Here is a 26,064-nt window from a genome sequence, read left to right on the forward strand (position 1 = left end):
CATTCTCCTCCTCATTACTTTCCTCCAACCTCTTTCACCACTCCCTCTACTCTAGCTCGGGAAAATCCATCTCTTGCCCAATCCTCCACTTTAAATACTACCTCTCAGGCACTTCCCCCCCCCCCCCCCCCCATCACGCACTTTTTTGTCCACAGTGGCAGATGAACAACAGGACAAAGGGACCCCAAAATGTTAACTCCCCTCCACCCCCACCCTTCTACTTCCCCCAGGCCTTTTTATAGGCAATTCTAAAAAAAAAAAAAAAGTTATTAAAAATGTTATGGCTTTTTATATATTTATTTTATCAAAAATCTTATTTATTCATAATAAATCTAATTTGTTTTTGAAATTTTGTGTGTTGAAAGTTTTTTTTTTTTTAAGAAATTGATAAAAAAAATGGGTTCTTTTGGAACCCTTAAAATTTCCCGCAATTGGTAGAGCGACAATTATTTGTCCCTCCGCCAGCGTGGGGAGATTATGTTGACAAGAAAAGAAAAAAAAAAACACAAATAATTTTAATCATTTGGTCCTGCTAGTCCACCCTTCCTGCTTCGGAGCAGAAATATTCAGCAAAGGAGTCTCTCATCCTTGAAACTACCACACTTGTCCGCGGTCCAAAACTTTCAATACTGGCCAACTCATTGTCTTCAGGTATCTGATCGACATGTAGCGGATCTTTTACCAGGAGGTAGTTGTGTAAAACGACAGCTGCCTTTACTACCTCATCGACAGTTTCTATTTTCAGTTGAATTGGTTTGGTGAAAATTCGCCATTTGGCCACCAGTATACCGAATGTGCATTCAACCATTTTTCAAACCCTGGTCAGCTGGTAGTTAAATACATGACAGTAAGCGCCTTCACTTGTAGTACGGTATGCAGTACGCACCTCCTTCCAGACGTCGGAACGTGCTGCGTCACAGGAGGAAGTGACGAGGGGTAGTGAAAAGTTCCTGGGCAGTCAAATCTGCCAGAGCCAGAACACCACTGCAGTGCAGGCGCTTTCTTTGAACGTGACTACAGGCATAGAGTCAGAGTCAGTGTACCTCCTTCTACAGGTGACTCAATTATTTGGCATCAGCATTTACTTGGCATGCGTTTAAAAAGCAAAAGTAATGTCTGCAGACAAGTTTAAAAAAAAGTAAAAAATGATAAAGATAAAATGAAATAATAATCAAGATCCAAATAAAACAAAGTACATATAAAAGTATGCGAAAACACACTCTGGGGAGGCTCATGCCCACGAACGTAAGGGCGCCGTGCCTGTGCTGCAGACCGCAAATAGTGGTCCGCAATGCACGGACACAGACTGTGGGGCAGCTGCATGAGGATCGCGGACCCATTTACTTGAATGGGGTTCGCGATCCGCATCCGAATGCCCGTTGCGCATGCACTACTTTTTTGCGGTGCGGAAGCACAGCCAGAAGCACCACGGAAGCACTCTGTAGCACTCATATCCCAGATCCTGGAGCCATTTAAATGAATGCGTCCATGATGCGGGCTGCACACATCCAGTGCCCGTGTATTGCGGTCCCGCCGTATGCGGTCCGCAATATGGCAACGGCGGGCACACGGTCGTGTGCATGAGCCCTGATAGTCCTCACTGGTACTGTTGACGCAATACACGGGCACTGGCCGTGTGCAGCCCACATCTTGGACCCATTCACTTCAATGGGTCCAGGATCCGGGATATGAGTGCTACAGAGTGCTTCCGTGGTGCTTCTGGCTGGGCCTCCGCACCGCAAAAAAGTAGTGCATGCGCTACTTTTTTGCGGTGCGGGCAGTCGGATGCAGATCGCGAACCCCATTCAAGTGAATGGGTCCGCGATCCTCATGCAGCTGCCTCACGGTCTGTGTCCGTGCATTGCGGACTGCTATTTGCGGTCCACAGCACAGGCACGGCGCCCTTACGTTCTTGGGCATGAGCCCAGAGTGTGTTTTTACATACTTTTATATGTACTTTCTTTTATTTGGATCTTGATTATTATTTCATTTTATCTTTATAATTTTTTACTTTTATTAAACTTGTCTGCAGAGCCAGTGCAAGGTGTGCACGCCTATTTTATTACTTTTACTTCTTGCCTACTGTTTGGATTCGGTGTATCCATCAAGGCGGAGAACCCTGCTTAAAATATCCATTACATCCTAGGTGTGAGCCCCACAAATTTTATATTACTATTTACACAGACACCAATATAACCAACCAACAAGTTGATGATCCTAAAGGGGTTTCAGCTTTATCAATAGCAGTTGACGAGTCTTGTGACATAAATGATACAGCGCAAGTTTCACTTTTTGTAAGATTTATGTCAACTACAGGTCCTAAAGAAGAACTTTTAGGATTATTGCCACTGAAAGGTCAAACACGTGGAGAGGATATAGCAAATGCTGTAATTGATTGCATTGAAAAACATCATATTCCACTAGATAAAATCGTCTCAATTGCAACAGACGGGGCAAAAAGTATGACCGGCGTAAGAAAAAGGTTTTGTTGCTATTATGAAAGAAAAAATTAGTCTCGAGATACTTACATACCATTGCATCATACATCAAGAAGCACTTTGTGCGCAGACATTTCCAGAAGAAATGTGCAAAGTTATGGAATTGGTGATTAAGATGATCAACTCCATTATAGCTAAAGCTCTTAATCATCGCCAATTTAAAGAATTTTTAGTTGAAATGGAGAGCGAGTACGCAGATCTTCCGCTGCATAACAAGGTACGTTGGTTTTCAAGACGAAACGTTTTGCCTCCTTATTAACAGAAATTAAAGCATTTTTCCTTGAGAAGGGTGTTCACTATCCAGAATTAACAAACGATCAGTGGATCCAAAAACTATTTCATGGTAGATATTACGTCCCATCTAAAATCAGCTTAATCATAAACTACAGGGGAAAGGAAACACAATTTTTTCGATGTTAGAAGAAGTTATTTTGTTTGAAAACAAATTATCTGTTTTTGCTCAAAATTTTGACAGAGAAACTTTGATTCACTTTCCAAGCCTGTTGAAACATCGCCAAGAAAATAATTCTGATATTGACATTTGCTATTTTAAAACAGCACTTTTAAGTATGAGGGAAGCTTTTTTCAAGAGGTTTCAGGAATTCAGAAACAGCAAAGCGATGTTGGCCTTTGTTAAAAAACCTCTGGATGCTACTGTAACGGAATAAAAATTTTCTCCCTTTAATATCGACATTGGCAACTTTGAAATGCAATTGCTGGATTTAAAAAACAAAGAAGTGTGGAGCTCGAAATTTAAACGTCTTTGTGCTGATTTAGAAATATTGGAGAAAAACAAATGTGAACTTAGTTCACAGCACAAGTGGTCTGCTTTGAAAGACCTGGAGAAGGAAGATATGTTGATTTTTAACACCTTGAATAGTATTCCTGACTCATATAATCAACTGAAAAAACTAGCGTTTGCTGTTCTTTCCTTATTCGGGTCTACATATTTATGCGAACAATCATTTTCAAGCATGAACCTTATCAAGAGTAAATTGAGAAATCGTCTCAACGATGAGAACCCGGAATTGTGCCTAAAATTAAAAACAACATACAAACCTGACTTACTCAAACTTTCCAAAGAGATGCAAGACCATTGTTCACATTAGTGTTTGTGACTTTGTCAGTCATTGAAAGGATGTAATTTTCTCTACATTGTAAGGCAAATTTTACGGAATTTAACGTTATCGATAAATAATATCGTTCTAAAGTCTTTGGTTTATTAGTTGTGTTATTTCTATCCTCCATGTGGATACTTACATGCAGAATATTCTCAATAAAAACTTATTGAAACTAAAAACAATGTACCTTCCTATATATTTTAGGTTTTAAAAATGTGGCTCTCAAAAGAAATTTCAATCGTGGTTTTGGCGATATTTGGCTCAGTTGACAAAAGTTTGCCCACCACTGGTCTATTATATAGCCTTCGCCCCATATAAGAATTTTAAAGACCATGGAATCATTGGTTCGGCCGTAAGCCCCAACATCGATTGCCACAAAACGGTATTGGGCATCAGCGATGGCCATTAATATGATTGAGAAATATTTTTTGTAGTTAAAAATACTCTGACCCAGTGCCTTGGGGCTTGATAATACGGATATGTTTCCCGTCTATTGTCCCAAGACAGTTAGGAAACTGGCACACCTCACAGAAATTTTCAGAAATTTCGATCCACTGTTGCCTACTTGGATGTGGGATAAATTCCGCATGCAACTGCTCCCACAAAGCATGGCACATATCTTTAATAAATAAGGAAACTGTGGATATTCCAAGATGAAACTGATAATGGAGGGACGTTGCCGGAAATCAGGAAAAAAAATAAAAAATAAAAAAAAATTAAAAAAAGTGTAAATAAAAATGAGCAAATATGTAAAATAAATTACAAAAAATAAATAAATAAAACAATACAAGCTATATAATTTGGATGGCCTTGTTTGGTGCCTTAAACTGGCCATACCACCGTTAAATGCTCAAAAATGCTTTCCTTTGTTCTGTGGTCATTTTCACCGGTCAAAGGACATTTTTTGGGAAATCTAGTGATGGAACGGGCTCTCCATGGAGAACAATAGGCGTATGCTTCTGACTAGCATTGCTCACAGTGCTGTCAACGTCTCTAATGGTCGAGACAGGGTTAAATCATGACTATAGGAGCTGTTGAAGTCACAGTGATGCAGCGCCTCCAAAGCCCTTGGCCTGCGCAATCGAGAGCTGCGCTAGGTAGAGTACTGTAGTATCAAGTAAAGAAAATTTTCGTAACATGGGGTAGGGAAATTTGTCTGGTTTCAGCTTTGAACCAGGAAAATCAACGTTAAAAAATTATACAAAACTAAAATAGTAAAATATAAAAAATAAAATAAAATAATTACCTTATTGTAAGCATTAGGCGTTCTGCAAGTGAAACACTTAGACAGAAAGCGGTGTCCTGTCTTTCGATGGGATGTGACACCCTTTGTAACAGATCGTCAAAACTTTTGACGCTCATCCATAAGTAGTTATGAAACTTGTCTGGATAATTCCGCAGTTCGGGAAACAGAACTTCAAATGCTCCCCTTCTTATTCTGGCAAAAGTAATTGGATGCACCCAATAGCGACGGTGCCGTCTGGCTCAAAGACGTCTTCTCCAGCAGGAAACAAGGATTAGAGCCTGAAATCCAAATCAAATGTGGTCCGGCATCATCTTTGCTATGTTCTGAAGCAGCATCTGAGGGGTATGTGACCTTCGGTTGTCTTTTATAGCCACTATAAAATCTGCATATGAAATGGTTACTTTTGATCTTTGAAAATTTTAATCAAAACTGGATGATAACGGATGAGACGGATCCATTATTTCACCGGATCCGTCAGACGGATCCAGTAAAAAATTATCTCCATTTACATACGGTTGGCCGGCAGGTATTTCTGGCAACGGACTAATGGATCCGGGAGGGACGGGACTATCAGTTAGTATCCGGTTTGACAGATTCCAGCAGGCGCTTCTGTTGCCGGAAATGCCTGCCAGATCCAACAACGCTAGTGTGAAAGTACCCTTACTCAAGTAGGTCTGAGTTATATTAGTTTGTTATTCCCTAATGCATTTTGCATTATATGTTTTGCACTAGGTACTTTTGATTATTTATTTTGTTGGGAATTAGATTATGTATGGGGTGTAATATTGGTCTGCACCTAGTTCACTGAGGTGATCTATTTTTGGAGTGTCACATGTCCATTGTGGTTCTATTCTGCCACTGACCTTTTAACATTTTGGATAAATTCATGATATATACACTCACCTAAAGAATTATTAGGAACTAGGGATCGACCGATATAGATTTTTTAAGGCCGATACCGAAATCGATAATTTGTGAACTTTCAGGCCGATAGCCGATAATTTATACCGATATTCTGTGAAATTTCATTTTTGAAAAAAAAATAAATAAATCCTACACAAATCTGCTGAAAATGAATATTTTTATTAGGGATGTCCCGATACCATTCTTTTAAGACTGAGTACGAGTACTGATACTTTAATTTAAGTACTCACCGATACCAATTACCGATACTAATTTTAACAATAAAATACACACACACACATGTATTTTCTGACCACTGACCAACCAAAAGGCCCAAAAACAGAACTATAACATTCCAAGGAGACGTTATACTGTATGGGGGCCACAAAGAGACGTTATACTGTATGGGGGCCACAAGGAGACGTTATACTGTATGGGGGCAGCCACAAGGAGACGTTATACTGTATGGGGGGCAGCCACAAGGAGACGTTATACTGTATGGGGGCAGCCACAAGGAGACGTTATACTGTATGGGGGCAGCCACAAGGAGACGTTATACTGTATGGGGGCAGCCACAAGGAGACGTTATACTGTATGGGGGCAGCTACAAGGAGACGTTATACTGTATGGGGCAGCTACAAGGAGACGTTATACTGTATGGGGGCAGCTTCAAGGAGACGTTACACTGTATGGGGGCAGCTACAAGGAGATGTTATACTGTATGGGGGCAGCCACAAGGAGACGTTATACTGTATGGGGGCAGCCACAAGGAGACGTTATACTGTATGGGGGGCAGCCACAAGGAGACGTTATACTGTATGGGGGCAGCCACAAGGAGACGTTATACTGTATGGGGCAGCCACAAGGAGACGTTATACTGTATGGGGGCAGCTACAAGGAGACGTTATACTGTATGGGGCGGCCACAAGGAGAGGTTATACTGTATGGGGGCCACAAGGAGACGTTATACTGTATGGGGGCAGCCACAAGGAGACGTTATACTGTATCAGGGCCACAAGGAGACGCTACTGTAAGGAGTCAGGACAACAATTTTTGAAGCCCCCCCTCCTCAGTATAATAGTCTTGTGGCCATCATACAGTAATGTATATTTCTTCTTGCCCTAATGCCTGCTTTTAGAGATCAATGTGCAGCTTGCAGGCAGGAAGGGAAGGACCAGGGCCATAGAAGACAGACACTATCACCTTTAGAGGGACTCGCTCCTGGCAAACACAGCTCTGCTGCAGTGAATGCAGTGGAGCAGACTGTGATGTAATTACAATGTATAGTTATTGCAGGGACTCAGAGAATCGTCTGAGAGTTTATTAGTTAAAAGAATCGAATGAGTCAGAGACGGTCACCGAGTCCCTGCCAGGCTTCCTGCTCTGCTACATGCACCTGTACACACACAGCTCCACTACATGCTATGCTAATAATGCCCCCCCCCCTTCCCCCGGACGGACTTACAGGGAGCCGCAGAGCAGGAAGCCTGGCAGGGACTCGGTGACGATTCTTTTAACTAATAAACTGTCAGACGATTCTCTGAGTCCCTGCACTGTGAGTCAGTGCTGGTTGCCTCTGATTGGTTGGAGGGCGGGGAGGGGCGGGGCGGAGCTAGCTTCCACTGTCGGCTCCTATTACACTGCCTGCTGCTGCCTCTGAAGCTGTTAGCTGTGCGAGGTGCAGGGGCAGGCCGCGGACGGACACAGAAGCGGCGCACAGGTATCGGCAGTGGTATCGGGGACATTTGCACGAGTACATGTACTCGTGCAAATGCCCGGTATCGGTCCCGATACCGATACTGGTATCGGGACATCCCTAATTTTTATTGTTAATGTGTAGCTTTTTTTTGTAAATCTTTCTTTTTTATTTATACCTAATATTTTGGTGTTTTTTTTTTACTAACTTTTAACCCCCTTAGGGACTAGAACCCTTGTCCTATTCACCCTGATAGAGCTCTATCAGGGTGAATAGGACCTCACACTGTCCCTGCTGCTCTGTGCTTTGTGCACACAGCAGCATGGAGCTTACCATGGCAGCCAGGGCTTCAGTAGCGTCCTGGCTGCCATGGTAACTGATCGGAGCCCCAGGCTTACACTGCTGGGGCTCCGATCGGAGGAGGAGGGGAGAGGGGACCCTGTGGCCACTGCCACCAATGATTAAAACTGGGGGGGATTGAGTGGGGGGGCGCACTGCGCAGCCAATGTTTTTAATACTGGGGTGGGGGGCGCACTGCGGCACCAATGTTTTTAATACTGGGGTGGGGGGCGCACTGCGCCAACAATGTTTTTAATACTGGGGTGGGGGGCGCACTGCGCCACCAATGTTTTTAATACGGGGGTAGGGGGCGCACTGCGCCACCAATGATTAATACTGGGGGGCGCACTGCACCACCAATGAACATAAATCTCTCATTTATTCATATACAGGAGGCGGGAGCTGGCTGCAGAATCACATAGCCGGCTCCCGACCTCTATGAGCGGTAGCTGCGATCCGCGGCACCTGAGGGTTAACTACCGCAGATCGCAGCTACCGCTCATAGAGGTCGGGAGCCGGCTATGTGATTCTGCAGCCAGCTCCCGCCTCCTGTTCAATTTGAATGAATGAGTAAGTTAATATCATTGGTGGCGCAGTGGCCACAGCCCCTCCCCTCCTCTTGTCTTCTCTCCTCTCATAGGCGGGAGCGGCAGCAGCATCACAGGGGGAGGGAGACACTGCTTCCTTCTCTCCTGTGCTGCTGAGGGAACACAGAGAGCGGTCAGCAGCGCGATCTGTGTTCCCCATACGTTATCAGAAAATATCGGCAAAATAGATGCCGATAACTGTCAAAATCCTGAATATCGGCCGATAATATCGGTAAAACCGATAATCGGTCGATCCCTATTAGGAACACCATACTAATACGGTGTTGGACCCCCTTTTGCATTCAGAACTGCCTTAATTCTACGTGGCATTGATTCAACAAGGTGCTGATAGCATTCTTTAGAAATGTTGGCCCATATTGATAGGATAGCATCTTGCAGTTGATGGAGATTTGAGGGATGCACATCCAGGGCACGAAGCTCCCGTGCTCCCGTTCCACCACATCCCAAAGATGCTCTACTGGGTTGAGATCTGGTGACTGTGGGGGCCATTTTAGTACAGTGAACTCATTGTCATGTTCAAGAAACCAATTTGAAATGATTCGAGCTTTGTGACATGGTGCATTATCCTGCTGGAAGTAGCCATCAGAGGATGGATACATGTTCTCATTCTGTTTACGCCAAATTCGGACTCTACCATTTGAATGTCTCAACAGAAATCGAGACTCATCAGACCAGGCAACATTTTTCCAGTCTTCAACAGTCCAATTTTGGTGAGCTTGTGCAAATTGTAGCCTCTTTTTCCTATTTGTAGTGGAGATGAGTGGTACCCGGTGGGGTCTTCTGCTGTTGTAGCCCATCCTCCTCAAGGTTGTGCGTGTTGTGGCTTTACAAATGCTTTGCTGCATACCTTGGTTGTAACGAGTGGTTATTTCAGTCAACGTTGCTCTTCTATCAGCTGGAATCAGTCGGCCCATTCTCCTCTGACCTCTAGCATCCACAAGGCATTTTTGCCCACAGAACTGCCGCACACTGGATGTTTTTCCCTTTTCACACCATTCTTTGTAAACCCTAGAAATGGTTGTGCGTGAAAATCCCAGTAACTGAGCAGATTGTGAAATACTCAGACCGGCCCGTCTGGCACCAACAACCATACCACGCTCAAAATTGCTTAAATCACCTTTCTTTCCCATTCTGACATTCAGTTTGGAGTTCAGGAGATTGTCTTGACCAGGGCCACACCCCTAAATGCATTGAAGCAACTGCCATGTGATTGGTTGACTAGATAATTGTATTAATGATAAATAGAACAGGTGTTCCTAATAATTCTTTAGGTGAGTGTGTATATATATTTAGATTAATTGTGTACTGTTAGGCAGTGGGAGCCCACTACCTCGCACAAGTTGCTCACCACTGCAGAAAAGTGGCGAGAGAAGTGAAAGTTGCAAATTATGTCACAAATATGGCTTTTTTACAAAACAATAGCGGAGTAAATATTTGATTGTCCCACAATGGATCTCGTTTTCTTACTTTTTATATTTATTGGGGTTGTCTGGGAGATTTACTTTCAAAAGCCTCATAAATGGTATTAAAAATATATATATTTTTTTAAATCAGTCATCTCACCGATCCCCCGCTATTGCCGTTCTGAAGCTTCTACCCATCAACAAGGATGCCAGAAATCAACAGGCTGTTATTGGAAATGCTTCTTTAGGTTTTGTTTTTTTCGTTGTACAGAATAATTTTAGAAACAGCAGAGATAATCCCCAAGTGTGAACTGAACCTTAGAGAAGAATTTCCATTATAGAACTGTTACAACATATGGCTAAACCATGCCATGATATTCTGATTGCTGGATATTTGAGCCTCAGTACTAGGACGCAGCTTGGTTTCACGACCACTGCAGCCAATCATAGGCCCTGAGCGATCACACTGGCTTGAACAATATATCACAGCTGTTTGGGGTATGTATGACCTTTTTATTTTTTATCACTTTTTATTCTTTTCAGGGAGGCGAAGTTACCATACAACAGTGCTTTGGGCCATTTAGATTTTTTCGTTATGGTATTAATTTTTAGGGGGATTTTTGATGCGGTAATACGTTTTTTTCTTTCTTCATTAATTTTTTATGTAAAATGTGGAAAGGGTGAGGTTTTAATTTTTTTTTTTATATTTCTAAAAACTATTTTTTAACTTTACTTTTAGTCCTCCTTAGGGGACTTGAAGATACGATTATCAGATCACTTATACCATACACTGCAGTGGTTTACTTACCACTGGAGTCTACAGAAAAATTACTTTCATTATTGAGCTCTGTCTGAGACAGGGCTCTAGAGGAACTTTGCTATGGAAGGCTGGGGATCCCGTCACAAGGCTCCCGGCTGCCATAGCAACCGAGCGTCTCCTGTAATCTTATCGCAAGGGTGCGTGCGTTCGGTTACTGGGAGCAGACTCCTTACAGTACATGACCCTTCAGTCCTCAGATGACGTGGTCGGACTCGCAATTGACTGTGGCATCTAAGGGGTTCAATTACCACTCATCTCCTGAGCAGGCGGCATCTTTAAAGACCAACATGTACGGCAGATGTCAGGAAAGGGTTACACGGCGACATGTGTCGTTGGGGCAACACTTTTTATAATGATAGTCAATGGTGTCGCACTGAGACATGCTGCAACTGCGACAAGACATTCGCAAAAAATCCATCCAAGTTTCTGTGCGACTGTTGTAGCATGTCGCGGTTCAACACCATTGACTATCATTATAAAAAGTGTTGCACGACATTAGTGTAAAACGTCACAATGCAGTTCCGCGACACGTCGCTGTGTTGCCTTAGCCTTATCGAGATTAATGGATGGGAGAATGCAAAATTGAATTCCATCAAAATACGTTTTAAACAATTTTTATAACTCATTAGACAGTTTTGAAAATGTGTCTATAAAAAGTGAGTGCATCCCGCACCAGTATAATTTAACAGGTTTTCTCCCTATTAGAACTCCTGTGGACAGGGTGTAAGTATCTGGTGAGGGTCTGACCACTGGAACCCCCACTGATCACAAGACTAAGGTGCTGAGGTCTGAATGGAACAGTGGTCAAACATGTACTAGGAGACTGCTAGCGAAGCCTGAATGCTGCACTCGACTTCTCTTCAGCAGTCCCATGCGGTTGAATGGAGCAGCAGTGAGCACATGTGACCGCCACTCATTCCAAAGACTCTACTGGTATAAAGCAGGCGAGCAAAGAGGTACTGAAAACTTTTCCTACAGTGTGCGCCAGATATTCAGTAGTTTCTGGCCGTTGGGTCTAATTTTATCTTATCTAACCTCTGGACAAAACTGATAAAATTCCCCCAATGTTGCAAACGGATATCTTTCTTTTTTTTTCCCCGAATACGGTAGACTTATGCATTGAAATACCGGATCCGTCTTTTCCGGTATCATCCAGAATAACAGATCGGGTATTTAATTTTTTTCTAAGCTAGAAAGAACTGCGCATGTGCAGACCGGAAAACCGGATCTGGCAATGCGGCAATTTCAGGAACACTTGGTACCGGATCCGGCATTAATAAATTTCTATGGAAATTAATGCCGGATCCGGCAAGTGCAATAGTGTTCCGGAATTTTGACCGGTCAGATACTGTACAAGGGACGCACCAGAAGACATCCTGATGCATACTGAACGGATTGCTTTCCATTCAGAATGCATTGGGACAAAACGGAAGCTTTTTTCCCCAGTATTGAGACCCTTTACCGGATTTCAATACCGGAAAAGAATACCGCTAGTGTGAAAGTACACTAAAAGGGGCTATGCTATGAGTGGTCTAAAAACTGAAAATCAGAAATCAAAGTACATGACAATCTAACAAAGTTAAAACCAGCCCTGAACCTTACATGGAACCAGACCTCTCCCATTCATTTCTTCAATTGTTCTGCTAGATTTAACACAGCCTGGTAGCTCAGGGGGCATGTCCTTTCTGCTGCAGCTCTTTCCCCGTAACTGCTGCTGCTTCTAACAGAAGATATGGCTTGTGAAAGCTGAAAATTTAAACTGAGCATTTGAGACCACCTCAGTGAGGTGGACGGAGAAATAAGGAAAAGAACAAACAGCAGGTGGCTTTGTATAGATACATTTTATTGAAAATTTCAAAGGCTATACTAAATCTTTAACTAAATGCAACCACAAAAAAGTATGCAGATCCAGGTGCTGGTTTGAAAAATGTAGAATCATTTTCGTGGGATAACCCCTTTGAAGGTCAATGTTCTGCCTCCGATTCCACAGTCCTAGATTTACTAAGCTAATTGCTCCAGTATTTTGGCTATTGTAATGACTTGCGCCAGATTTATTATGTATTTTAGACATTCTTTGTACCTCGCTAGACATGTGAGTAGGGCTGGGCGAATCATTGAATTAATTTGATTACGTTGCCCTTTTACAACCGGCCAATATAGATTTTTTTAAATATATATTCTTACGGAATGCTGTATCAGCGCAGCATGCGACCTCAGCATCTAGGCAGTTACACAAAAGCTTTCCATCACCATTGGCCCCTGCAAACACAATTATGGGGCACTGATGTGTTGCCATGACAACAGGCCTGCTATTACTGTATGGGTATTAGGGCTCATGCACACGACCGTACTGGCTCAGTGCCCGAGCTGCACCGGCCATGTGCACTCCTGATGCAGACCCATTGACTTGAATTCATGTGAGTATTCTGGCTTTTTACAGTCCAAAAACCGCCAGTGCAAATGTGGGTGTGTAGGAACAACAAATATGGAAAGTACAAGCCATAAATGTCCGATAGGTGCAGGGTTCCACTTCCAGAAGCCCCCCATTCACACTCCGGAAGAGATCAGGTATAGTTTATGTGAGACCATCTATCCATGGCCACACAATGCATTAGTGCTTGCCCCAACTCTTGCAGTGCAAGTCACTTCTCTTGTCTCTGACGTGGAAAATACACGTCGGCACGCACAAGCAAGTCTATGATCAGATGTTTGGGTGCTGCACAGAATGGCATTGGGGAGCCACATGTGGCCCATGGACCACAGGTTGTGCACCCCTGACCTTACAGAATTACAGACCTTATCTGAAATTATTTTATAACTTAAAGAAAGTGATTTTATAGACCCAATACGCAAAGAGGTGCCCGCTGTGGCCATTTATAAGTCCTGTATATGCAAAATGGATCTTTAAGACATTGTTCAGTTTTTGTCACATTTCACGGAAAGAATGAAACAATCTGTGCTATTCTTCCCTTCACAAGGAACAGAAATAAAATAACACCAGAAGCAGATCAATCATATGACGAGCAAAAATGGACCCCAGCCTCTATAATGGAGTACATTGGACTTTCGTTACGTGGTCGGTCGTTTTGACACACAACACATCGAAGCACGCTGCTCTATTTTATTCTCTATTTGTAATGGAATCTGCGACTGAGTCTCTTAACAGAGCCTATGATGCACATGTGAACATAGCCTTTTTTGTGGTTTTTATTCTGCGGTTGTGGTGCAGGTTCAAGTTGCATCAAATTGGTGTGAATATGGTCTTAGGCCCCTTTCACACGAGCGAGTTTTCCGCACAGGTGCAATGCGTGACGTGAACGCATTGCACCCGCACTGAATCCAGACCCATTCATTTCTATGGGGCTGTGCACACGAGCAGCGATTTTCACGCATCACTTGTGCGTTGTGTGAAAATCGCAGCATGTTTTATATTCTGCGTTTATCACGCAACGCAGGCCCCATAGAAGCGAATTGGGCTGCGCGAAAATCGCAAGCAAGTGCGGATGCGGTGCGATTTTCACGCATGGTTGCTAAGAGACGATCGGGATGGGGACCCGATCAATATTATTTTCCCTTATAACATGGTTATAAGGGAAAATAATAGCATTCTTAATACAGAATGCATAGTACAATAGGGCTGGAGGGGTTAAAAAAATAAAAAATAAAATATAACTCACCGTAATCCACTTGATCGCGCAGCCCGGCTTCTCTTCTGTCTTCTTTGCTGTGCACAGGAAAAGGACCTTTGATGATGTCACTTCGCTCATCACATGGGCCGTCACATGATCCATCACCATGGTAAAAGATCATGTGATGGACCATGTGATGAGCGCAGTGACTTTATCAAAGGTCCTATTCCTCAAAGAAGACAGAAGAGCCGGGCTGCGCGATAAAGTGGATTAAGGCGAGTTACATTTTTTTTATTTTACCCCTCCAGTACTATGCATTCTGTATTAAGAATGCTATTATTTTCTCTTATTACCATGTTATAAGGGAAAATAATAAAATCTACACAACACCTAACCCAAACCCGAACTTCTGTGAAGAAGTCTGGGTTCAGGTCTTGGTACCAAACGTGCCGATTTTTCTCACGCGCATGCAAAATTCATTACAATGTTTTGCACCCGCGCGGAAAAAACGCAAACATGGAACGCAATTGCAGTGAAAACTGACTTGCTTTAGTGTCAAAATTGCACCATTTTCCCTGAACGCATCCGGCCCCAATCCGCAACACCTGTGTGAAAGGGGCCTTAGGGATGTCAAGTAGCTGTCTGCCTGTACAGAGATACACAGCTCTGAGCATGAAAAGCACTGAGCATAAAATACACTGGCGCTCGAGTTCGACACATCGCGAATCGGGTTGACAGATTACTGGGAGAGGCTGGAGAAGATCCAGCGGTCATGGTCCATATCGGAACCAATGACAAAGTAAGAGGTAGGTGGAGCGTCCTTAAAAATTATTTTAGGGATTTAGGTCAAAACCTTAGGGCAAGGACCTCAAAAGTTAGTATTTTCAGGAATACTGCCTGTACCACGAGCCACACAAGAAAGGCAGCGGGAGATTAGGGAGATTAACAAGTGGCTCAAGAACTGGTGTAGGAAGGAGGGGTTTGGGTTCCTGGAGAACTGGGCCGACTTCTCTGTCAGCTACATGCTCTATCGTAGGGACGGGCTGCACTTCAATGGGGAAGGGGTAGCTGTGTTGGGGGAGAAGATGGCTAGAAGGTTGGAGAAGTGTTTAAACTAGGGACTATGTTATAGGATGGGAAGATAGTGCAGATAGAGACCGGGGGCAAGGCAATGGGACTGGGGGAGGAAAGGAAGGAGGAACTAGAACAGTTCAGAAAGAAAGGTGTAGGGTAAAAAAAATATACATAAACCTCTTAACCCCTTAAGGACTTAGGGCGTACCGGTACGTCCTAAGTTTAAAAAAATATTGCGGCGCGGCGGGGGTTAATTGTGACAGGATGCCTGTCATCCTGTCACAACGCCGGGGGGGTGAGGTCATGTAACCCCCCGTATCGGCGATCGCCGCAAACCGCAGGTCAATTCAGACCTGCGGTTTGCGGCTTTACCTGCGGTTTGCAGTGGCGATCGGGCGTGCCATCGGGTCCCCATGCGGCTGTAGGGGGGACCCGATGGCATGGAAGGCAGCGCGATGTCTAAGGAATGCATCGCGCTGCCTTACGGTGACGAGCCTGTGAGATCCAGCCCCCTGGATCTCACAGGCCGGAAGCTGTATGAGTAATACACACAGTATTACTCATACAGCCAATGCATTCCAATACAGAAGTATTGGAATGCATTGTAAAGGATTAGACCCCCAAAAGTTTAAGTCCCAAAGTGGGACAAAAAATAAAGTTAAAAAAAAAGTTGAAAAAAAAGTTGAAAAAATAAAGTCCCCCCCCCCCCCCCCAAAAAAACGAGATTTTTGTATAACTTACCAGGAAAATCTCTTTCTCGCTCTTCATTGGGGGACACAGAGAGCATGGGTATAGCTATGTCCTCTAGGAGGCGTTGACACTAGTAAAAGCTGTTAGCTCCTCCCCTGGCAGCTATACCCCCTCCAGCCTGGAGAGAGAGCTTCAGTTTGTGAGAAGCAGTAGGAGAAGCAAGTAACCAAACGAAAAAACGTGGAACAGCCAATGCCGAGAACCAAACTAGGTTCTAACCAGCAACAGCCACAACTGTGGCCGAACAACAATACTGGGTGGATGCCGTGTCCCCCCAATGAAGAGCGAGAAAGAGATTTTACTGGTAAGTTATACAAAAATCTCGTTTTCTCGCCCATATTCATTGGGGGACACAGAGACCATGGGACGTCCGAGAGCAGTCCACAGGGAGGGAAAACCACAGACACATGGAGCAAGCGCCCCTGCAGGCAACTAAGAACTGCCGCCTGCAAGACCATGCGGCCCAAGGCAGCGCCTGCCAATACATAAGTATGCACCTGGAAGCTGTCTGGCACAACTGCGCGGCCGAACCTTGAATCCTCCGAGACCAAGAGCGCCCACCGCTCTGGTGGAGTGAGCCGTGACACCAAAGGGCGGAACCCTGCCCCGGGTGCAGTATGCTTCAGCAATTGCAGACGTGTAATTGCCACCCTGTAGGCCGCCAATGCCTTGCGAGGACCCTCCGGGATGACAAAAAAAGAGGAGCCCATACGCCGGAAGGAACTGGAGGCTGGCAAATAAATCGTCAGAACCCTGACACCGTCCAAATGGTGTAACTCCCGTTCCCTAGGGTGTGAAGGGGAGGGACTCGGCGATGGAAGAACAATTTCTTCATTGAAATGGAAATCAGAGACCACCATCGGGAGAAGGAATAAATGGGCCGGATGATCGCTTATCCCTGTGAAGAACCAGGAAGGTTCTCTGCAAGCGCCCCAACCCAGACACCCGTCTGATGGATGTGATAGCCACAAGAAAAAACTACATTCCAGGACCGGAGTTGGAGAGACATCTACCGTAAGGGTTCAAGGGGGGAATTCTGGAAACGGTAATTGGTCCACCAAAGTCCCTCGAGCCGAAGAGGCTTGTGGGGAGACTGAGAAGCCGGCTGATAGACTACCAAGAAAAAAAAAATGAGGCGTGTCCAACCGCAAGACAAGGAATCAATACATTGGATAGGCAGAAGAAGAGACGATATGAGGATCACCGGCGGTGAGGAGTTCCGTCAGCGACCGTGTATTGAAGGTGTAGCAACGCTGCTCGACGGAAATTTCGACCAGACCAAGAAGAGAGAAAAACTCCTGCCTCGAGGAGGAAGAATAGAAGGGGTGTTCTGTTCCAGGAATGAAACTCCAGCAACGGTGGCGAGTCGCGACAGCACCCCAGCTCCGCCTGGCGTGGTGAGTCTCGTAGTCTAGCCACGGAAAGTGCAGTGAAAAGGCATGACTACCATCGGACTGACATGGCAGTCAGTAGTCAAGTCTTGAGAGGTAGTTGTAGATCCGGGTAGGACACCCAGAACCAACGGGTAGGCTTCACCTGTAGAAGGAGAATGTGGAAAAACGTCACAGCCCAACAGTCAGTCCGGAACGAGACGAGACCCTGAGCCAGAGAAAGAAGAAACAGAAGGAAAAGGGGGCAGGGCAAAGCCCATTCACCATCTGAGACAGGCGCTACACAGAAGTAGCCACCTGATGAGTGGCGGTTCCATACTCCGCCTAAGGAGGAGGCCATGCAGCGTACGCCACCGAATTCGGCGTTAGAAGAATCCGTCACCTGACGAAAGAGCCGTGCAGGAAGAGCCAGAGTATGTAATGGCTACTCCAGGACCCCCGTACCGTAGGAGCCGCAGCGTGCCCCGCCAGCACAAACTGAGGGGGCAGACTAGAGGAACCCGATAGAAGCCATGGTACCATACTGCCTCAGGGAAGGAGAGCTAACCTTAAACACTCCACCTGGGAAGGGCGTCGAACAGGAACAACCGCCAAGCCAGCTTCAGGGTGGAACCCTTACCTGAGGGGATGCCACACTGCAGCGACTGCGAACGCTAGTGCCAGCGTAAAAACCGAACCAGCTGAGAACACGCTGCAAAGTCAAACCAGAGCGCCAGCACAACCACTTCCCACATCAGGAATGGTGGATAACATATTGGAACAGTGGAGGACCATGGATATAGGGACGCTAGGACACATGAGTGACGCTGGGCAACCCCCTGAAGAGAGAGGTGATCATATTTCTGCCCCAAACCGGCACTAATGGAAAAGGACACAACGTGGAAACAGCCACAGTATCACGGCCCACTTGTAAAAGAAGCTTAGGCATCTATAGCCGTGGCGTAGTTGAAGTGCAACATCCAAGATGTGTACTCATTCCCCACGATAGTGGAAGGGGCAATGTTGCAATTATCCAAGTAGAGAGAGTACACTTCTTTCGGAAAGGGCAAGGCATATGGAGAGTCCCGTATCAATACACCACCTACGTGAGGGGGTAAGACATACAGTAAACACTGAACCAGGGATAATGCCATAGCGCCACCTATGGAAGAGGCTAATGCAAACAGTAAGTACTGACCCCAGTGGGAATGCAGTTCCGCCACCTATCAAAAGGGGAACGCTTACTGCCGGCACTGAAACAGTTCTAGTGCGGTTAGACCCCAATGGAGGTAGGTAATATCCAAGGGAGTATTGCATCCAGTAGTAGTGCAATACTCCGCCCAAGGAAGGGGGTAATGCATACGACAAGTACTGCTGTCTACCTCGGAGGCCATCTTGGAACATCGCACCGGAATCACGGCAGAGACCGAACCACTGATCCCCCCCTTCGGACCGCACCTCTCCAGGGAGAGGAGGGTGCGACTGAACGTGACCCTAGGGAGGAAGGGTGGGGGTGTGGAGGTGACCGAGGAGGAAAATATCCTGCTCTGGCCCATTGTGTGCAGTCTTAACTCTCAGAATCTTGTCCATGGCAGTCGCAGGCTCGCCGGTGGGAGCTATCAACCAAACTAACTTCCCGGGAGTGGAATTGGAACTTCTAAAGGTACACTCACCGGATTGCGCAGCCCGTGCTTAACCAACCAAACGACCCCGGAGGGAGATTGGGAAGTCCAGAGATCCACCATTGTAGTGCGCAGGCGGAGGTAATCAACCAAACGACCCGGGAGGGTGATTGGGAAGATCCAGAGGTCCACCATTGGATTGTGCAGGTGGAGGATTATCAACCAGATGACCCCGGAGGATGGAATGGGAACTTCCAGAGGGTCTGCGCTGGATGGCGCAGGCAGATTTTATCAACCAGACGACCCCGGAGGGTGGAATGGGAATTTTTAGAGGTTCTGCACCGGATCACGCTGGTGGCGAATTATCAACCAAACGGCCCCGGAGGACGGATTGGGAATCCAGAGATCCTGTACTGGAGTGCGCTGGAGAATTATCAACCAAACGGCCCCGGAGGACGGATTGGGAATCCAGAGATCCTATACTGGAGTGCGCTGGAGAATTATCAACCAAACGGCCCCTGGAGGACGGATTGGGAATCCAGAGGTCCTACACTGGAGACTATCAACCACACGACCAGAGGGTGGATTGGGAATACTTCAGCTGTCCTCCCTGGATATGCACAGGTGGAGGAATATCAACCAACGACCCAGGAGGGGGATTGAGAACTATGAGATGTCCTCCTTTTTCCGCTATAGGACACGGGCCCAGCCTGGTACCCAAAGACAGGGTGTTCTTGCGGTAATGAGGCTGAGGGGGGCCCGTATGAATGCACATTTTTTTTTTTATAAAACTTGGATGCCCAACATCAAGTGGGCAGAGGGGCAGGAAGGGGTTAATTATATAACATGGAAGCACCTGTACTGAGATAGAATCCTCAGAATAATCTGATGCTGGCCCTCAGTGGCTGGCCAGAAAGGGTTAAGGTGTCCTGGAGGGGGCGGGGCCCAGCGGCTTCTGGGGGGTGGTGGTGGTGGCGGGAAGGATTTGTGCCAGAGCGTACCCCCCACTCCTGTCAGGAAAGTTATTAACCCCCTAAGAGACCTGACAACAGCAGATCACAGGGGAGAGCCTCCTTCGCTCCCTTCCCCGTGTGTACGTCGGTGCGTGTTCCTGGTCTGCAGCGGGGGAGGTCGGGACTATGCATTAGGGACAGCGGAGCGCAGAGGGACCTGAGTCGCATTAACAGGGCAGCAGTTGAATGCGCCCAACCGGCAACGGACGGGGGGTTGCACCCTGTGCGGGCCGGGCAAATAATATCGCGGCCGGAGCACCGAAGCGGTGCCGGCCGAACTTATGCAGTTAACCCCCTCCGGAGCGGCGCGACCGGCGTCCGCTCCCGAAGGGGGTGGCAATGAGGTAGGTGCCGCAATAGTGGACGGCGCCGGCCCTTATCGATCCAACTCTGGAGGGTGGAGGGGAGCAGAAGCCTCCTGCGCTACCCTCCCTGCATGTGCGCTCCGGGGGGCGTATTAACCCCCCATGTGCCGATGTCTCTTCTTGACAACAAAAGGAGTGAAGGGAATGACAGGAGGGGTGCTGATGGCTTGAGAGGAGCTGGTGATGGCCTCAGGCAGACAGGGTGGTCCTGGAAATTGTTTCAGGGCATAAGTATGTCCCTGATTGTTGAATATTAATCACCACCAAGAGTGAGGGAGGGCTAGGAGGGTTAACCCGGCGTCAGATCCCGAAGGGTAGATGCCGCCTTGTAGGGGAGTGGGAGCTGCGCTCCGCTCCCTGCATATTAATACGGAAATACGGCAAGTCCTAATTCGCGCCAGAATGCATACAGCACACCATTAACCCCCTATTGTCCTCCAATCAATCATCAACCAATTGGCCTGTGCCAGAGGGGAATACTTCAGGGGTGCCGGAATGGCTGCAGATGCTGGGCTCTGCTGAAGTCCTGCCTGTTCACAGACTATTGCCACCACGAGGGAGGGGGAGACCAACCAAGAGGGTCAAACATACTCACCTAGTCCCGTGTACTCACCTCTCTTCTCTGCTGCCATCTTCACCCCTCCTTTGGTCCAGCAGGGTCACCCCTTCAGCTACTGGCACCGTAGTGGCAGGACGCTGGAAAAGGGAGGATTGGATGGCAGTGCTCCAGACAAAAAAAAAAAAAAATGACCAGGAGCCATTGGCTCCTAAACTAAAAAATTTAGGAGCCAAATAAAAATTTTTAGTTGACAAATTTTAAATGCATTTAATTAAAAAAAAAGACTTTGAGAAGATGAGAGGGAGGTCACAGTAGTGAGCCAGCACTACATATAGGAGAAAACAGCACCACATACCTCTCACATCCAGGGACATCTTCTGAGGGACAAGGTGACTAAAAATGGCGAATTGCGTGGATTATTTTTTTTTTTTTCTGTTACGGACTTCACCGAGCGGAAATATTTTTTAATATTTTAATAGCTCATACTTTTTGGGACGTGGCGATATGTAATATGTTTATTCTTTATGGTTTGTAAATTTTAGATGTAAAGAGTATAGAGCGGCGCCCAGGGATCTAAGTGCACTTACTATTATTCCTGGGCGCCGCTCCGTACGTTCACTGGGCCCCCCGGTATTTTCAACATTCAGAGCAAGGAGGAGGAGACGCCAGTGTATCTCCGTCTCCATGACAGCAGCGCTGTCCAATCACAGCACAGAGCTCAGAGCCAGGGAGGAAAAAAAACTCCCTCGCTCTGAGCTGTGATTGGACAGCGCTGCTGTCATGGAGACGGAGAGACACTGGCGTCTCCTCCTCCTTGCTCTGAATGTTGAAAATACCGGGGGCCACAGCGGACGTACGGAGCAGCGCCCAGGAATAATAGTAAGTGCACTTAGATCCCTGGGCGCCACTCTATGCAGCCTGCTACTAAGTTCATATTCTTTGGACCCATGAAAGGTCCTCTTTAACTCCTTTATACAATTGTCTGCAGCGGTATCACAGACCCAGCACCCGGCCTCAATAACAGGGCATGCGATCTGTGGCACCTGAGGGGTTAATTGCCGCGTATCGCATGCCCTGTTATTGAGGCCGGGTGCCGGGTCTGTGACACCGCTGCCAATACATTCATACATTTTACATTCATTGGTGGCGCAGTGGCGACAGTTCCTCCCCTCCTCCTCCCTGCTATCTCCCCATTGGTGGTAGTGGCGGCCGCGTCACAGTGGAGAGGGAGGGACAAAAACGTAATTTTCCCCAGATAAAGTTAAAAAAATTGAAAAAAAAGGGGGGGGGGGGGGAGGGGGGGAGAGAGTATACATATTAGGTATCGCCGCGTCCGTATCGACCGGCTCTATAAACATATCACATGACCTAACCCCTCAGATGAACACCGTAAAAATTAAAAATAAAAATTGTGCTAAATAAACAATTTTTTGGTCACCTTACATCACAAAAAGTACAACAGCAAGCGATCAAAAAGGCGTTTGCCCACCAAACTAGTACAAATCTAACCGTCACCTCATCCCGCAAAAAAATTGCCCCTGAGACAATCGCCCAAAAAATAAAAAAACTATGGCTCAGAATATGGAGACACTAAAACATAAATTTTTTTGTTTTAAAAAAGCTGTTATTGTGTAAAACTTACATAAATAAAATAAAAAGTATACATATTTGGTATCGCCGCGTCCGTATCGACCGGCTCTATAAAAATATCACATGACCTAACCCCTCAGATGAACACCGTAAAAAATAAAAACTGTGCTAAATAAACCATTTTTTGTCACCTTACATCACAAAAAGTGTAATAGCAAGCGATTAAAAAGTCACACGCACCCCAAAATAGTGCCAATAAAACAGTCATCTCATCCCGCAAAAATCATACCCTATGGTCTCAGACTATGGAAACACTAAAACATGATCTTTTTTGCTTCAAAAATGAAATCATTGTGTAAAACTTACAAAAAAAATAAAAAGTATACATATTAGGTATCACCGCATCCGTGACAACCTGGTCTATAAAAATATCACATGATCTAACCTGTCAGATGAATGTTGTAAATAACAAAAAAAATAAAAACGGTGCCAACACAGCTATTTCTTGTTATCTTGCCCCACAAAAAGTGTAATATAGAGCAACCAAAAATCATATGTACCCTAAACTAGTACCAACAATACTGCCACCCTGTCCCGTAGTTTCTAAAATGGGGCCACTTTTTTGGAGTTTCTACTCTAGGGGTGCATCAGGGGGGCTTCAAATGGGACATGGTGTCAAAAAAAACAGTCCAGCAAAATCTGCCTTCCAAAAACCGTATGGCATTCCTTTCCTTCTGTGCCCTGCCGTGTGACCGTACAGTAGTTTACTACCATATATGGGGTGTTTCTGTAAACTACAGAATCAGGGCCATAAATATTGAGTTTGGTTTGGCTGTTAACCCTTGCTTTGTAACTGGAAAAAAAATATTAAAATGGAAAATCTGCCAAAAAAGTGAAATTTTGAAATTGTATCTCTATTTTCCATTAATTCTTGTGGAACACCTAAAGGGTTAACGACGTTTGTAAAATCAGTTTTGAATACCTTGAGGGGGTGTAGTTTATAGAATGGGGTCATTTTTGAGTGGTTTCTATTATGTAAGCCTCGCAAAGTGACTTCAGACCTGAACTGGTCCCTAAAAATTGGGTTTTTGCAAATTTCTGAAAAATTTCAAGATTTGCTTCTAAACTTCTAAGCCTTGTAACATCCCCAAAAAATAAAATATCATTCCCAAAATTATCCAAACATGAAGTAGACATATGGGGAATGTAAAGTAATAACTATTTTTGGAGGTATTACTATGTATTATAGAAGTAGAGAAATTGAAACTTGGAAAATTGCAATTTAAAAAAAAAAAGAATTGGTAAATTTGGTATTTTTTTTAATATAAATGTGATATTTTTTTTTAGCTAATTTTAGCAGTGTTATGAAGTACAATATGACTGCCCGTGCCCCTGAAGACGCCATGTATATGGCGAAACATGTCGGGGGGCAGTGTATAAGTTTTTAGGCTATAATAGACCTCTGACCGTTCTAAATATAGACTCCGCATAGTATCATCGAGTGGCAACTGGAGCAAGCGCGCCGCCACCAGGCCACTACTATAATAGCACAGCTAATATATAAAAAAACGGCTTATCAGAGGCTCTATTAGATAGTTTTAACATTAGGTTAGGTAGTTCATTTTCATTTTCATTTTAATCAGTTAGTAATAAAAGCTATATTTTAATGTCAATGATCAATATACACATGTCAAGAGAAGGCAACTAGTAGTATTGCACTATATGAAAATAGAATGAAGTACAATATGTGACGAAAAAATTATCTCAGAACGGCCTGGGTAAGTCAAATCGTTTTAAAGTTATCAGCACTTAAAGTGATACTGGTCAGATTTGCAAAAAATGGCCAGGTCCTTATGGTGAAATAGGGCTGAGTCCTTAAGGGGTTAAATGTATGTATACTAATGCCATAAGCCTAACTAATAAAACTGGTGAACTGGAATTAGTGATGTGTGAGGAGAACTATGACATAGTGGGAATAACTGAGACATGGCTGGATGATAGCTATGACTGGGCAGTTAATGTACAAGGTTACAGTCTGTTTAGAAAGGATCGTCAAAACCGGAGAGGGGGAGGGGTCTGCCTTTATGTAAAGTCCTGTCTAAAGCCCACACTTCGGGAATATATAAGTGAGGGACATGAACATGTGGAGTCACTGTGGGTAGAGATACATGGAGCTAAAAACAACAATAAATTACTAATAGGAGTTTACTATAAACCACCTAATATACCAGAGTCCACAGAAAATCTACTACTAAAGATAGACGAGGCGGCAAATCATAATGAGATGGTTATTATGGGGGACTTCATCTACCCAGATATAGATTGGGAAACTGAAACTTGTATATCTCATAAAGGAGACAGGTTCTTGGCAAAAACCAAAGACAATTACCTTTCCCAAATGGTTCAGGACCAGACTAGAGGGACGACCATTCTGGACTTCGTATAATACCATTAACCAATAGACCTGACAGAACAACAGATGTGCAGGTTGGGGGACACCTGGGAAATAGTGACCGTAAAGTAATAACCTTCCAATTATCATTCAAAAGAGTGTTTCTTCAGGGAGGCACAAAAATACCAAACTTCAAAAAAGCAAAGTTTAGCCAACTAAGAGAGGCCATAGGCAAAAGTCCTCAAAAATAAAAACACAGCTACAAAATGGGATATTTTTAAAAGCATCCTAAAATCTCATTGTGAGCGGTACATACCTTAATGGAATTTAATGTGGATAAGTGCAAGATAATGCACCTGGGGCGTAAAAACCCAAGGGCACAATATAGAATATTTGACACAGTCCTGACCTCAGTATCTGAGGAAAGGGATTTAGGAGTAATTATTTCAGAAGACTTAAAGGTGGGAAGACAATGTAATAGAGCAGCACGAAATGCCAGCAGAATGCTTGGATGTATAGGGAGAGGTATAAGCAGTAGAAAGAGTGAAGTGCTTATGCCGCTGTACAGAACACTGGTGAGACCTCACTTGGAGTATTGTGCGCAGTACTGGAGGCCATATCTCCAGAAGGATATAGATACTCTAGAGAGAGTTCAGAGAAGAGCTACTAAACTAGTACATGGATTGCAGGATAAAACTTACCAGGAAAGGTTAAAGGACCTTAATATGTATAGCTTGGAAGAAAGAAGAGACAGAGGGGATATGATAGAAACTTTTAAATACATAAAGGGAATCAACTCGGTAAAGGAAGAGAGCATATTTAAAAGAAGAAAAACTACCACAAGAGGACACAGTTTTAAATTAGAGGGGCAAAGGTTTAAAAGTAATATAAGGAAGTATTACTTTACTGAGAGAGTAGTGGATGCATGGAATAGCCTTCCTGCAGAAGTGGTAGCTGCAAATACAGTGAAGGGGTTTAAGCATGCATGGGATAGGCATAAGGCCATCCTTCATATAAGATAGGGCCGGGGGCTATCCATAGTATTCAGTATATTGGGCAGACTAGA

General features: G+C 44.9%; 1 protein-coding gene across 5 annotated transcripts in view; it reads right to left on the reverse strand.

Annotated features, from left to right (window-relative positions):
- SRPK2 (SRSF protein kinase 2) overlaps positions 1 to 26,064 on the reverse strand; it is a 149,488-nt gene that overhangs the window by 108,798 nt on the left and 14,626 nt on the right. The window lies entirely within an intron of this gene.

Source organism: Bufo bufo, chromosome 1, assembly GCF_905171765.1.
Source record: "Bufo bufo chromosome 1, aBufBuf1.1, whole genome shotgun sequence".
In the NCBI taxonomy this organism is placed as follows: Eukaryota; Metazoa; Chordata; class Amphibia; order Anura; family Bufonidae; genus Bufo; species Bufo bufo.